Source organism: Bos mutus, chromosome 8 (assembly GCF_027580195.1).
Source record: "Bos mutus isolate GX-2022 chromosome 8, NWIPB_WYAK_1.1, whole genome shotgun sequence".
NCBI classification, from domain to species: Eukaryota; Metazoa; Chordata; class Mammalia; order Artiodactyla; family Bovidae; genus Bos; species Bos mutus.
In genome coordinates this window covers 53,233,186-53,245,020 of record NC_091624.1, presented here as the reverse complement: position 1 = coordinate 53,245,020, position 11,835 = coordinate 53,233,186, and the positions used below count along the sequence as shown (strand labels likewise).

Below are 11,835 nucleotides of genomic sequence, written 5' to 3'. Positions count from 1 at the left end.
TTACTGCAAATGGCAAAATTTCATTCTTTTTATGGGTGAGTAATTTTCCATTCTATATATATTTACATTCCCACCAATAGTATATCAGGGGTCCCTTTTCTCTAGATCCTAACATTTTTTATTTGTGGTATTTTTGATGACAGCCATTCTGACAGGTGTGAGGAGATAGCTCACTGTGGTTTTGACTTGCATTTCCCTGATGATTAGTAATGTTGAGTACCTTTTCATGTGCCGAATGGCCATCTACATTTATTCTTTGTAAAAATGTCTATTCAGTTCTTTACCCATTTTTTATCAGGTTGTTTGTTTTTTTGATGTTGAGTTAAATGAGCTGTTTATATACATTGAATATTAACCCCTTACGCATGCTAAGTCACTCCAGTGGTGCCTAACTCTCTGCAACCCTATGGACTGTAGCCTGCTAGGCTCCTCTGTCCATGGGATTCTCCAGGCAAGAATACTGGAGTGGGTTGCCATGCCCTTCTCCAGGGAATCTTTTCAACCCAGGGACTGAACCCACATCTCTTACATCTCCTGAATTGGCAGGTGGGTTCTTTACCACTAGAGCCACCCCTTATAAGTTATACCATTTCCAAATATTTTCTCTCATTCAGTAGGTTGCCTTTTTGTTTTGTGTGTGGTTTCCTTTGCTATTCAAAAGCTTTTAAGTTTGTTTCTTTAAAAAGGAAGAAGAAATCATTGGAGGCTTCCAGTTCAGTGTGGTGGATAGAACACATGAATTTGTCTTCTTTCCCTTGTGAGATCATTAATATGGAATTCCAAAGGAAATAAACCAGTAAAATTTAAAAGAATGGGAGAGGAGTCCATCAGCAGTCAAGTGACCTAACACATTGCTAGAAAAAGGAAACTGGATGGCAATGTGCTAACAAAGGGAGGAGGGCTGGGGAAAAGGAGATCCAAAAGATGTGTGTGGAAGGTTCTGCTGTAGAGCAAAGAAGAAACAAATGGTCATGTAGAACCCCAGAAAGTGAGAAGGAGTGTTGAAAATAGAGACTCAAATTGTATAGTAAGGCACACTGCCTCTCCAGCCCATACCTGCTCTTACTCTATAGAAGAGCAGATAAGCCAGAGCTGATTCCACAAGAATTGATGCTTTTAAAATGTGGTGTTGGGAGAAGATTCTTGAGAGTCCCTTGAACTGCAAGGAGATCAAACCAGTCAATCCTAAAGGAAATCAGTCCTGAATATTCATTGGAAGTACTGAAGCTGAAGCTCCAATACTTTGGCCACCTGATGTGAAGAACTGACTCATTAGAAAAGACCCTGATGCTGGGAAAGATTGAAGGCAGGAGAAGAAGGGGCCGACAGAGAATGAGATGGTTGGATGGCATCACCGACTCAATGGACATGAGTTTGAGAAGACTGAAGGCAGGAGAAGAAGGGGCCGACAGAGGATGAGATGGTTGGATGGCATCACCGACTCAATGGGCATGAGTTTGAGCAAGCACTGGGAGTTGGTGGCACACAGGGAAGCCTGGCATGCTGCAGTCCATGAGGTCACAAAGAGTCAGACATGACTGAGTGGCTGAACTGACTGATTTCAAAAGCAGCAAAACATTGTTTGTCTTTTTAAAAAATAACTGAATGATTCCCCAAAGGAAAGCTAAGGCTTCTCTTTGAACATCTATGCCCCATGCACCTAGTAATCAAGGTCACAGCTTCACGCACAGAGCTCTGAGGAAGATGATCTTTCAAGGAGACACCTTGAGCTAAACAGATCTATTTGCCTAGTTATACAGGAATCTGTATAGTACTTTACAGCCAATAAGAGGCTCTCACATGAATCATCTTTGACTCTCGCACAACCTATCAGGCAGGCAGGAAGTCTGGAACAAGCAAGAAAGCACTAATTGTGTAAAGAGAAAGACAACCCATTGCTCATTAGCTGAGGGACTTTGAACAAGTTATTAAACATGTAACTCTGTCTTCAGCTATAAAAGAGGAAAATTTGTACCTTCCTCAGGGAAAGTTTGAGAATTTTATTTTTTTTAATTATGAAAAACAGCATAATTAACTACAGTCAATAAAATGTCAATTATGGTAAGATAGAACAGTTTATTATTAATCCCTTTTTACAGATGAGACATTAACAAACAGAATGATGAAAACAACTGTCTCACATGTTACAGGCAAAAATTAGCATAGTCTTAATAAGGACTCTGGTCTTGTCACCCCTGACTCTTACTGTTAAGTGCCTATATGGTCTTCATCATATGCTGTATCAAGGCAAGAAATTCTGTGTTCTCTTGCAAACATTCTCTTAGTCTAAAGATTTGGGATGATGTTGAAATAAGTAAAAAGTGTCTAGGAGCACCAGTGACTCTAGCATAAAGCAAAGAATTGGTTCAAATTCTGTAATAAAAGCATAGTATGTATAGTCTAATGACCTCTGGAAATCAGATATAAGGTTGACATTGATAATTTTCCAAGGAGGATACTGGGAAGAATTTTTTAAAATTCCAGACGTTTAGATGGCAATAGACCACAAAATGTATTTAATTGTCAAAACTCATTCAGTATGAACACTGGAAAGAGCACTACAGATTATATTATGAACAACTGGGAAAGCAAAGTGAGGTACCCAAATTTTACAATGCCAATTTCAGGGATGATTATTTTTTAAGCACCCATTTTCGTTTTAGCTGAGATATTTCCATTAGTTATAGAGAAAATCCACATGCAGAAAGTGAATCCAGTTCTGTGCCAGAGCCAATGTGCACCAGCAAGTGACAGCCTATTTATTTTAAGCATCTCCTCCCCAACTCTACATTCAGTGATGTCAGCTTGGTAGCTTGAAATCAGAAATGGTGGAGTAATTATTCCATGGAAATTGTCAAATACTACAAATTCCTCCTTCCTTTCTCCCTCTCTGCAGAGCCTGTTGGTAAACATCTACCAGCACAGCAGAGTGAAACCAACCTACTCATCAGAAACCAAACAGAGCAAAGGCCAAAACCAATCACACTTTTGCTTTCACTTCAACAGGTTCTCTCCCACTTCTTGCTGATCAGGGATCCTCTAGATCTGGAACTTTCACAGGGAAAAGAAATATTCTTTTCATTTAATAAATATTCACTGAATACATGTACCTCGCAGTAAGCTGGGTGTAGGGCTACATGACTAGGAAAGACGGTGTCCCTGCTGTCATGAGCAGACAGTCCACTGGACACCTAGGGCCTAAGGGTAGTTGGTTGGTAAAGACAATAAAAGAAAACTGAGGTCTGATGGACAACTGTTCAAGGGTTCAGAAATATCTATTCAATTCAGTTCAGTTCAGTTCAGTCGCTCAGTCGTGTCCGACTCTTTGCGACCCCATGAATCGCAGCAAGCCAGGCCTCCCTGTCCATCACCATCTCCTGGAGTTCATTCAAACTCACGTCCATCGAGTCAGCGATGCCATCCAGCCATCTCATCCTCTAGCATCCCCTTCTCCTCCTGTCCCCAATCCCTCCCAGCATCAGAGTCTTTTCCAATGAGTCAACTCTTCGCATGAGGTGGCCAGAGTATTGAGTTTCAGCTTTAGCATCATTCCTTCCAAAGAATACCCAGGACTGATCTCCTTTAGAATGGACTGGTTGGATCTCCTTGCAGTCCAAGGGACTCTCAAGCGTCTTCTCCAGCACCACAGTGCAAAAGCATCAATTCTTTGGTGCTCAGCTTTCTTCACAGTCCAACTCTCACATCCATACATGACTACTGGAAAAACCATAGCCTTGACTAGACGGACCCTTGTTGGCAAAGTAATGTCTCTGCTTTTCAATATGCTCTCTAGGTTGGTCATAACTTTGCTTCCAAGGAGTAAGAATCTTTTAATTTCATGGATGCAATCACCATCTGCAGTGATTTTGGAGCCCAAAAAATAAAGTCTGACACTGTTTCCACTGTTTCCCCATCTATTTCCCATGAAGTGATGGAACCAGATGCCATGATCTTAGTTTTCTGAATGTTGAGCTTTAAGCCTACTTTTTCACTCTCCTCTTTCACTTTCATCAAGAGGCGTTTTAGTTCCTCTTCACTTTCTGCCATAAGGGTGGTGTCATCTGCATATCTGAGGTTATTGATATTTCTCCCAGCAATCTTGATTCCAGCTTGTGCTTCTTCCAGCCCAGCGTTTGTCGTGATGTACTCTGCATAGAAGTTAAATAAGCAGGGTGACAATATACAGCCTTGACGTACTCCTTTTCCTATTTGGAACCAGTCTGTTGTTCCATGTCCAGTTCTAACTGTTGCTTCCTGACCTGCATATAGGTTTCTATCACACCTATGCAAAAGGTAGGCTGGTACCCCAGTGTTCATTGCAGCAGTATCTATAATAGCTAGGACATGGAAGCAACCTAGATGTCCATCAACAGATGCATATATAAGCCATGGCATGTGTGTGTGTGTGTGTGTGTGTGTGTGTGTGTGTGTATATATATAAAACGGATTATTACTCAGCCATAAAAAGGAATGAATTTGAGTCAGTGCTAATGAGGTGGATGAATCTAGAACCTATTATACAGAGTGAAGTAAGTCAGAAAGTGAAAAATAAATATTGTATATTAACACATATGCATGAAATCTAGAAAGATGATACTGATGAACCTATTTGCAGGGCAGCAATGGAGATGCAGACATAGAGAACAGACTCGTAGACATGGTGCAGAAGGAGAGGGTGGGACAAATGGAGAGTATCATGGAAATATATACATTACCATATATAAAATAGATAGCCATTGAGAATTTGCTGTATGAGTTGGGGAACTCAAACTGGGGCTCTGTGACAACCTAGAAGGGTGAGATAGGGTGGGAGGGAGGTTCAAGAGGGAGGGGATATATGTTTGCTGATTCATGTTGATGTATGACAGAAACCAACACAATATTATAAAGCAATCATCCTTCAATTAAAAATAAATACTTTTTTTAAAATGGTAGTCTTCCCTTAGAAACAGAAAAAGAAATTAGAGGCCTTTAAATTTTTTTTCTTGCCAGGGAATCCAATTTGATTCTGAAATCTGATCCATCCACTGCTTCAATATGATTACATATGTTTTAGGTTGCTAATAATTCATACACACTGAAATATCCTCAGAGTCCAGCTGCCCTGTACCTACCTTTTTGAGTTTCTTTATCATCACTGTAGATATGTCAGTTCTGTTTTATACAAGTCACTGAGGGCTTCCTCAGCTTTGCATTTTTCCTGAAAGAAAAAGATTTTTTTAAATAAATTCTTCAAAACTATGTAGGTGAGAAACATATTGTGTCAAACTAAGGCTGATGCCAAGTCTCCTACAGAGATAGTTTTCCAGTCTTTCTGTTTAATGCAAAGAGAGACCAAAAAAATATCAAACTAAAATTAAAAAAAAAGAAAATTTCTTACAGTTTTCTTGAACACATTTCTTCTTTAAAACAAAATGCTGTTGATATCTTCAATTTTGACATTTCAGTGGTTAAAACCCTTTGAGAGTGTCTTGGTCTCATTCAGTGATGCCTGGGGTGTATTAATATTTTCCACAAGGTAGAAGTTTCCTGAGTTACACTTCACTGCTCATCAACTTTGCACTTCACTGCTTCCCCAGAAACCTGCAGGAAAGTTTAATTACTTTTTCATTTGATTTTCTGAAGAACCGATGGGTGATTTTCTGAAATGTTATTTTAAAAAGAAAGTAGCCAAAAATCCTATTAAGACCTGACTTTTTCACATTATACCAGGATCAGTTGCCCTGAAAACTAGTCCACTTTTAAGCTCCCAGAGCTACACCTCACTAAAACAGCACACAATCTTCAGATTTGCAAACACTATGTCCTGAAGTAATCTGACCTCAAACCTTAGGAAAGCTAAGAAAAGAAAAGTCAGTCTTGGGCTTCCCAGGTGGCTCAGTGGTAAAAAGAAAAATCCACCTGCCAATGCAGGAGACATTGGTTTGCTCCCTGGTCCAGGAAGATCCCACATGCTGTGGAGCAACTAAGCCCACGCACCCATGTGCTCTAGAGCCTGGGAGCCACAACCACTGAACCCACATGCCACACCCTAGAGCCCGAGCTCCTCAACAAAAGAAGTCACCACAATGAGAAGCCTGTGCGTTGCAACAAAGAGTAGCTCCCCCTCTCCGCAACTAGAGAAAAGCCTGCACAGCAATGAAGACCCAGCTATTGATTAATGAAATTATTTTTTTAAGTCAGTCTTAATTGATTCATCACTTAATTCACTGGTTCATCAGATAAGGAAAAGGCAATTTCAATCAACTGTGTATTTACATTTATCTCAGTTTACATTTTTCATCCCAATCCTTTATTCTTCCGTGGTTTCCAGTTCTGGTTCCCTGAGGTATGAGTTGCCCTCTCTCACCTGTGTGGATAACATCCTTCTGGGGCAGTACAACTAGTTTAAAAGCTACTAATCAAAACAGAAATAAATGCAGAATGGTTTCTTTAAAAGCAAGTGGTGCTAAAGAAGGAGCTGTAATAAAGTTAGTACAGTAATCTTGAATGGACAAGGAGAACCCACAAAGTGGTAGTATCTGTTTCCCTCCATGTACAGTTTCTGTAGCATTTTCTCAAGACTCAGAAAAAAAAAAAAAAAGCATTAAAAATAATTTCAGTGACCAACCATTGCACTGAGGGCCCAAGACACAGAAGCAAGCCCGAATCTTGCCAGACTCTTGTGGCTTCATATCAGCATAATACTATGCCCACTCTTGGCCAGACAACTACTTCTCACATGTATCAGTGATACTATAAATCCATGTTTCGTGTTGACCTTTTGAAATGGCATGATTTCTATAAAGGTAATTTAGAACTACAGTGTCTACTTTGGTGAACTTTCAAAATGAACAAAAGAGGGAAAGGAGTTAAAATATACATCAAAATGGAAAAGGAATAAAATGGTTAAAAATAATAATAATGATTTCAAAATGACGGCAGTACTCCAGTCATCTGAAATTCATGTATTTGGTACCATGAAGAATCCAAAAGCAGACTGAAAATCAAGAAAGAATGAACAGCAGCCTGTGAGATATCCCTCCTTGGCACAGGAATAACAGGGATTAAAATACAATTCTAGTATACCTGATCATTTTGCTTTCTGAGTTTTCAGGTACCCAGGAAGGAAAGAAGGATTGACCATCATAAATTGTAACACAGTAGCCTGACAGCAAGAACACAAATGAAAATGCACACAAGAACTCAAAAAGCCAAGCTGAACTACCATCCCCACAAATCCTGGGGATATCACTATACCACAGCCCAGGATGAAACTCAGCTTCATAATGATGACCCTAAGTATACAAGGAAAGCTGAAGTTATTTTAACAGTTATTAAAAGCAAGGCATCGAGTGACTCCATATGTTTACCAAAAGATGTATGATGGACTGCCCATGGCAGCACTATATGCGACAACCACAAAGTACCAAGTACCCAAATGGCCATGAACAGTAAAATGGATAAATGAATTGTGGTATCTTCACCCAATGAATATCTATAGCAATGGAAATGAAAGATCTACAAAAGTTCACAAGCAACAGTTTTGAATGCTAGAAGCCAAACCCATGTAGTAAGAAAAAGAACAGGCAAGAGCTTGTGCACGGGGACAGAGAAGGGCTATAGTGATGGGAAGGGAGCATGGGGGCTTCTAGTAACATGCTGTTTCCTGATCTGGGTGCTGAGTATGCAAGTATGCAAATCTTTCCATCTGGAAAGACTAGGCAAGCTGTACACCAACTCTCTGTCCTTTTCTCTATGTGCATTTGTCTCTGAAGAACACATTCACAAAATATTACACAATATACTTGGAAATATAAACTTCTTATCTTCATGGTAAATCCAATCATGAATACAGATTTCAAGTAACCAGAGGCAACCCTCTGCAAAATCTGAAGTGCATGATTTATCTTTCCTACCTCAGTTCCACATTCTCTTTCTAGGGCTTTTCTACCTTTTGAAAAGCAACTCCCAACCAAGTGTGGTCACATACCACACCCTCATTTCTCATTTCCTCAGGAGAGTTTAACACACAAATCTCCAAAGATGCTTCAGTAGGTCTGTGGCAGGACCTAAAGCCTGCATGCCTAGAAAAGCTCCCTGCTGTTGCTGCTGCTGCTGCTGCTGCTAAGTTGCTTCAGTCGTGTCCGACTCTGTGCGACCCCATAGACGGCAGCCCACTGGGCTCCCCCATCCCTGGGATGCTCCAGGCAAGAACACTGGAGTGGGTTGCCATTTCCTTCTCCATGCATGAAAGTGAAAAGTGAAAGTGAAGTCGCTCAGTCGTATCCGACTCTTAGCGACCCCATGGACTTCAGCCTACCAGGCTCCTCCGTCCATGGGATTTTCCAGGCAAGGGTTCTGGAGTGGGTTGCCATTGCCTTCTCCCAGAAAAGCTCCCAGGGGTGGCTAATACTACTGGTCTTCAGAGCCTGACAAAAGATGCAACTTAAAACCAGTGTCTGCCAAGCTCCTGGGACCTGAGGAATGCCCCATCCCAGGAATCTGAGCATAGACATTTTAGGACTCATATCTGTTACAGCATTCTGGGCATCCCTATGCCTCTCTAACTGCATCCCTGTTCAGTCAGTTCACTTCAGCTGCTCAGTCATGTCCAACTCTTTGCGACCCCATGGACTGCAGCACACCAGGCTTCCCTGTCCTTCAACCATCTCCTGGAGCTAGCTCAAACTCAGTCAATAAAGTGGGTGATGCCACCCAACCATCTCATCTTCTGTCATCCCCTACTCCTGCCTTCAATCCTTCCCAGCATCAGGGTCTTTTCCAATGAGTCAGTTCTTCACATCAGATGGCCAAAGTATGGGAGTTTCAGCTTCAACATTAGTCCTTCCAATGAATCTTCAGGACTGATTTCCTTTAGGATGTACTGGTTTGATCTCCTTGCTGTCCAAGGGATTCTCAAGAATCTTCTCCAACACCACACTTCAAAAGCATCAATTCTTCAGCACTCAACTTTCTTTATGGTCCAACTCTCACATCCATACATGACCGCTGGAAAAACCACAGCTTTGACTAGAACCTTTGTTGGCAAAATAATGTCTCTGCTTTTTAATATGCTATCCAGATTGGTCATAGCTTTTCCAAGGAGCAAGCGTCTTTTAATTCCATGGCTGCAGTCACCATCTGCAGTGATTTTGGAGACCAAGAAAATAAAGTTTCTCACTGTTTCCCCATCTATTTGCCATGAAGTTATGGGACCAGCTGCCACGAGCTTAAGTTTTCTGAATGTTGATTTTAAGCCAGCTTTTTCACTCTCCTCTTTCACTTTCATCAAGAGACTCTTTAGTTCCTCTTCACTTTCTGCCATAAGGGTGGTGTCATCTGCATATCTGAGGTTATTGATATTACTCCCAGTAATCTGAATTCCAGCTTGTGCTTCATCCAGCCTGGCATTTCACATGATGTACTCTGCATATAAGTTAAATAAGCAAGGTGACAATATACAACCTTGTCGTACTCCTTTCCCAATTTGGAACCAGTCCATTTTTCCATGTCTGGTTCTAACTGTTGCTTCTTGACCCCTGCATCCCTGTCAGCATCCACCAACTCAAGGACAAAAATGAGCAGTTGGGGACAGTAAAGTAAGAACTAGTTCCTTCTGGAGGGAGTTTTGTACTATTTCTCATTAAAACGTCACCTTTGGACTTGTTAGATAGTGTCTTTTCCACAGTATTTGCAGAAGGAAGGATGGAGAAGGAGGGAAAAGAAATGAGCAAGCAAGCAGTTAGTCTGCCTGGGAAAGTGCAGCAAAGAAAAGTGCTGGCATGACTTGCCAGATGGCTGAGGCTTCTTAAATCTAAGATGTCTCTCCTGTGAGGGGGCTCAGTTTGAAGTTAAGGATATGTGATAAGTGAGATTGTAGAGTGAGAATGGAGGGGTAGACACCAAGATGAGTAAGCCCTCTTTTCCCAGGGTGGCATCTCAAAGTCATGAACACAGGTAGGCCAAGACTTTTCTTGACAGATAGAAAAATGTTAATAACTTTACAACCACCCCAGAAACTTGGTATGTGGTTCTGAAGTGTTTAGGCATTTGGAAGGGGTGCCAGGGGAATATAACATATGTACAGGGATTTTTCCCAGATTCAAATAAATATTTGAAAATTTTCTGGTGCATGTTTTATCAGATGGAAGCAATTTTTAAAAAATGCTTTCTGATCTCTCCAAAACTGATTCCTATAACATAGGAAATCTTAAAAACAGAGTATCTGAAAAACATTTTTTAGCAGCTGCAAAGGTTAATTTTATGTGCCACTTTAGCTAGGCTGCAATGCTTAAAATATTTGGTCATCCATGTCTAGATGGTGCATGAGACTAATAGATTGTACATGAAATTTATAGATTTTGAGTAAAGTAGATTACCCTCCATAATGTGGGTAGGCCTCTTCCAACGAGTGGAAGACCTTTAAATGAAGACTGACCACCCACAACAGCAGGAATTCTGCCAGTCCACTGCCTTTGGACTCAAACTGCTATTATCAACTCTTCCCAGGGTCTCCAGTCTGCCGACCCACCCTGCAGATTTCAAACTTGCCAGCCTCCACAATCATGTGAGTCAATTTCTTAAAATAAATCCAGCCCCCGCCTCTATATACTCACACCCATTCACATCTTATTAGTTGTTTCTCTGGATAACCCTAACTAATATAATTAGTTATATATCATTGTACTTTCACTGGAGTTAATTACATAAACAAATGTACCAGCTTCACAGTGAATATATGTTAGCACTGCTTAAAAGAGTTGAGTAAGATTATTCAGCTTACTTACAGTTGAATAAGTTGAATTCAATAAGAACTGAATTCTTACTTGGCTGCTGAATAAGAATTTTAATTTTAAATATCATTCAACAGAATAGGTCACTTTTTAAGGGCCCAAATGCTCACCTATAACATAACATTTTAATTCTTGCCAGGGTTCATTAGGATTGTAACAGCCTGTCTAATAGCTATAAAGACTTTTGTGGACAGGTTTTATTAGCCTGAAGACAGCTTATTCTCTGTAATCTTTTAGGAGAGAGGCAATGCACTATCTATTCAGACCAATATAAATCCTCCAGATCTGTACACACAGAATTAATCTAACTCTCATTTCTGGCTTGATGCCATGCTTTAGCCTCCCATGAATTTGGACTGAAGAGTAGGACTGCTCAGACACAGTGCATGTTCCTACAGCATCAATTAGCTTGTCCCCTAGGTCAACAGGTGAATGATGCAGGAGTGGAAGTTGCATTTCCCAGCATTTCAATGCTCTGGGCCCAAGTAACAGCCACCCAATACAAGCCCATTACTACAGCTGAATGCAGTCAGCTGAAAGTGAACACACAGTGCTGAGCTCAATGCCCACTCCCTGGGCACTTCCTCCTGGCACAGACTGTCCACAAGCTTTGTCTTTGGGCATGCCGTCCTTTTCCCAATGACTCGGTGGTCACAGTCCATATACCTCCATCCATCAAATTACCTTCACTTTAAAAAAGAACCCACAAAATCCAATATTTTTGCTGTTTAAAACATCAACAGTTGAGGCTCAAACAAGATGGCTGAGGAGTAGGTAGACAAATACATCTCTCTCCAAGGATACATCAGGAACACACCTTCAGATATAGAAATGCAGGCAGAACACCAGCTGAGAGCAGACCAGAGTACCTGAGCAGCGGAAAAGAATATACAGAACCACACAAAACTTGGTAGGACAAAGGAACTGGGGGAAAAACAGGAGTGTTAGTAGGACTGGACCTTCCCTGGGAGGCTGGGGGAAACTGAAGCAGGGGTCTGATCCCCACATTGGGGCAATTGTCTGAGTCAGAGGAGAAACATTCAAGGCTGAGAGTGAAACA

At 41.0% G+C, this 11,835-nt stretch overlaps 1 long non-coding RNA gene across 1 annotated transcript in view; it reads right to left on the bottom strand.

The window, feature by feature from the left end:
- Positions 1-2,074: 2,074 nt before the first annotated feature.
- The window catches only part of LOC138988978 (uncharacterized), an 83,576-nt gene continuing 73,815 nt past the window's right edge, over positions 2,075-11,835 (bottom strand). The window contains exons 2-4 of the long non-coding RNA XR_011465236.1: positions 5,381-5,583; positions 5,115-5,200; positions 2,075-4,148 (exon numbers count right to left, since the gene is read on the bottom strand). This is a non-coding gene — a long non-coding RNA (uncharacterized lncRNA). The remainder of the gene's footprint in view (positions 4,149-5,114; positions 5,201-5,380; positions 5,584-11,835) is intronic.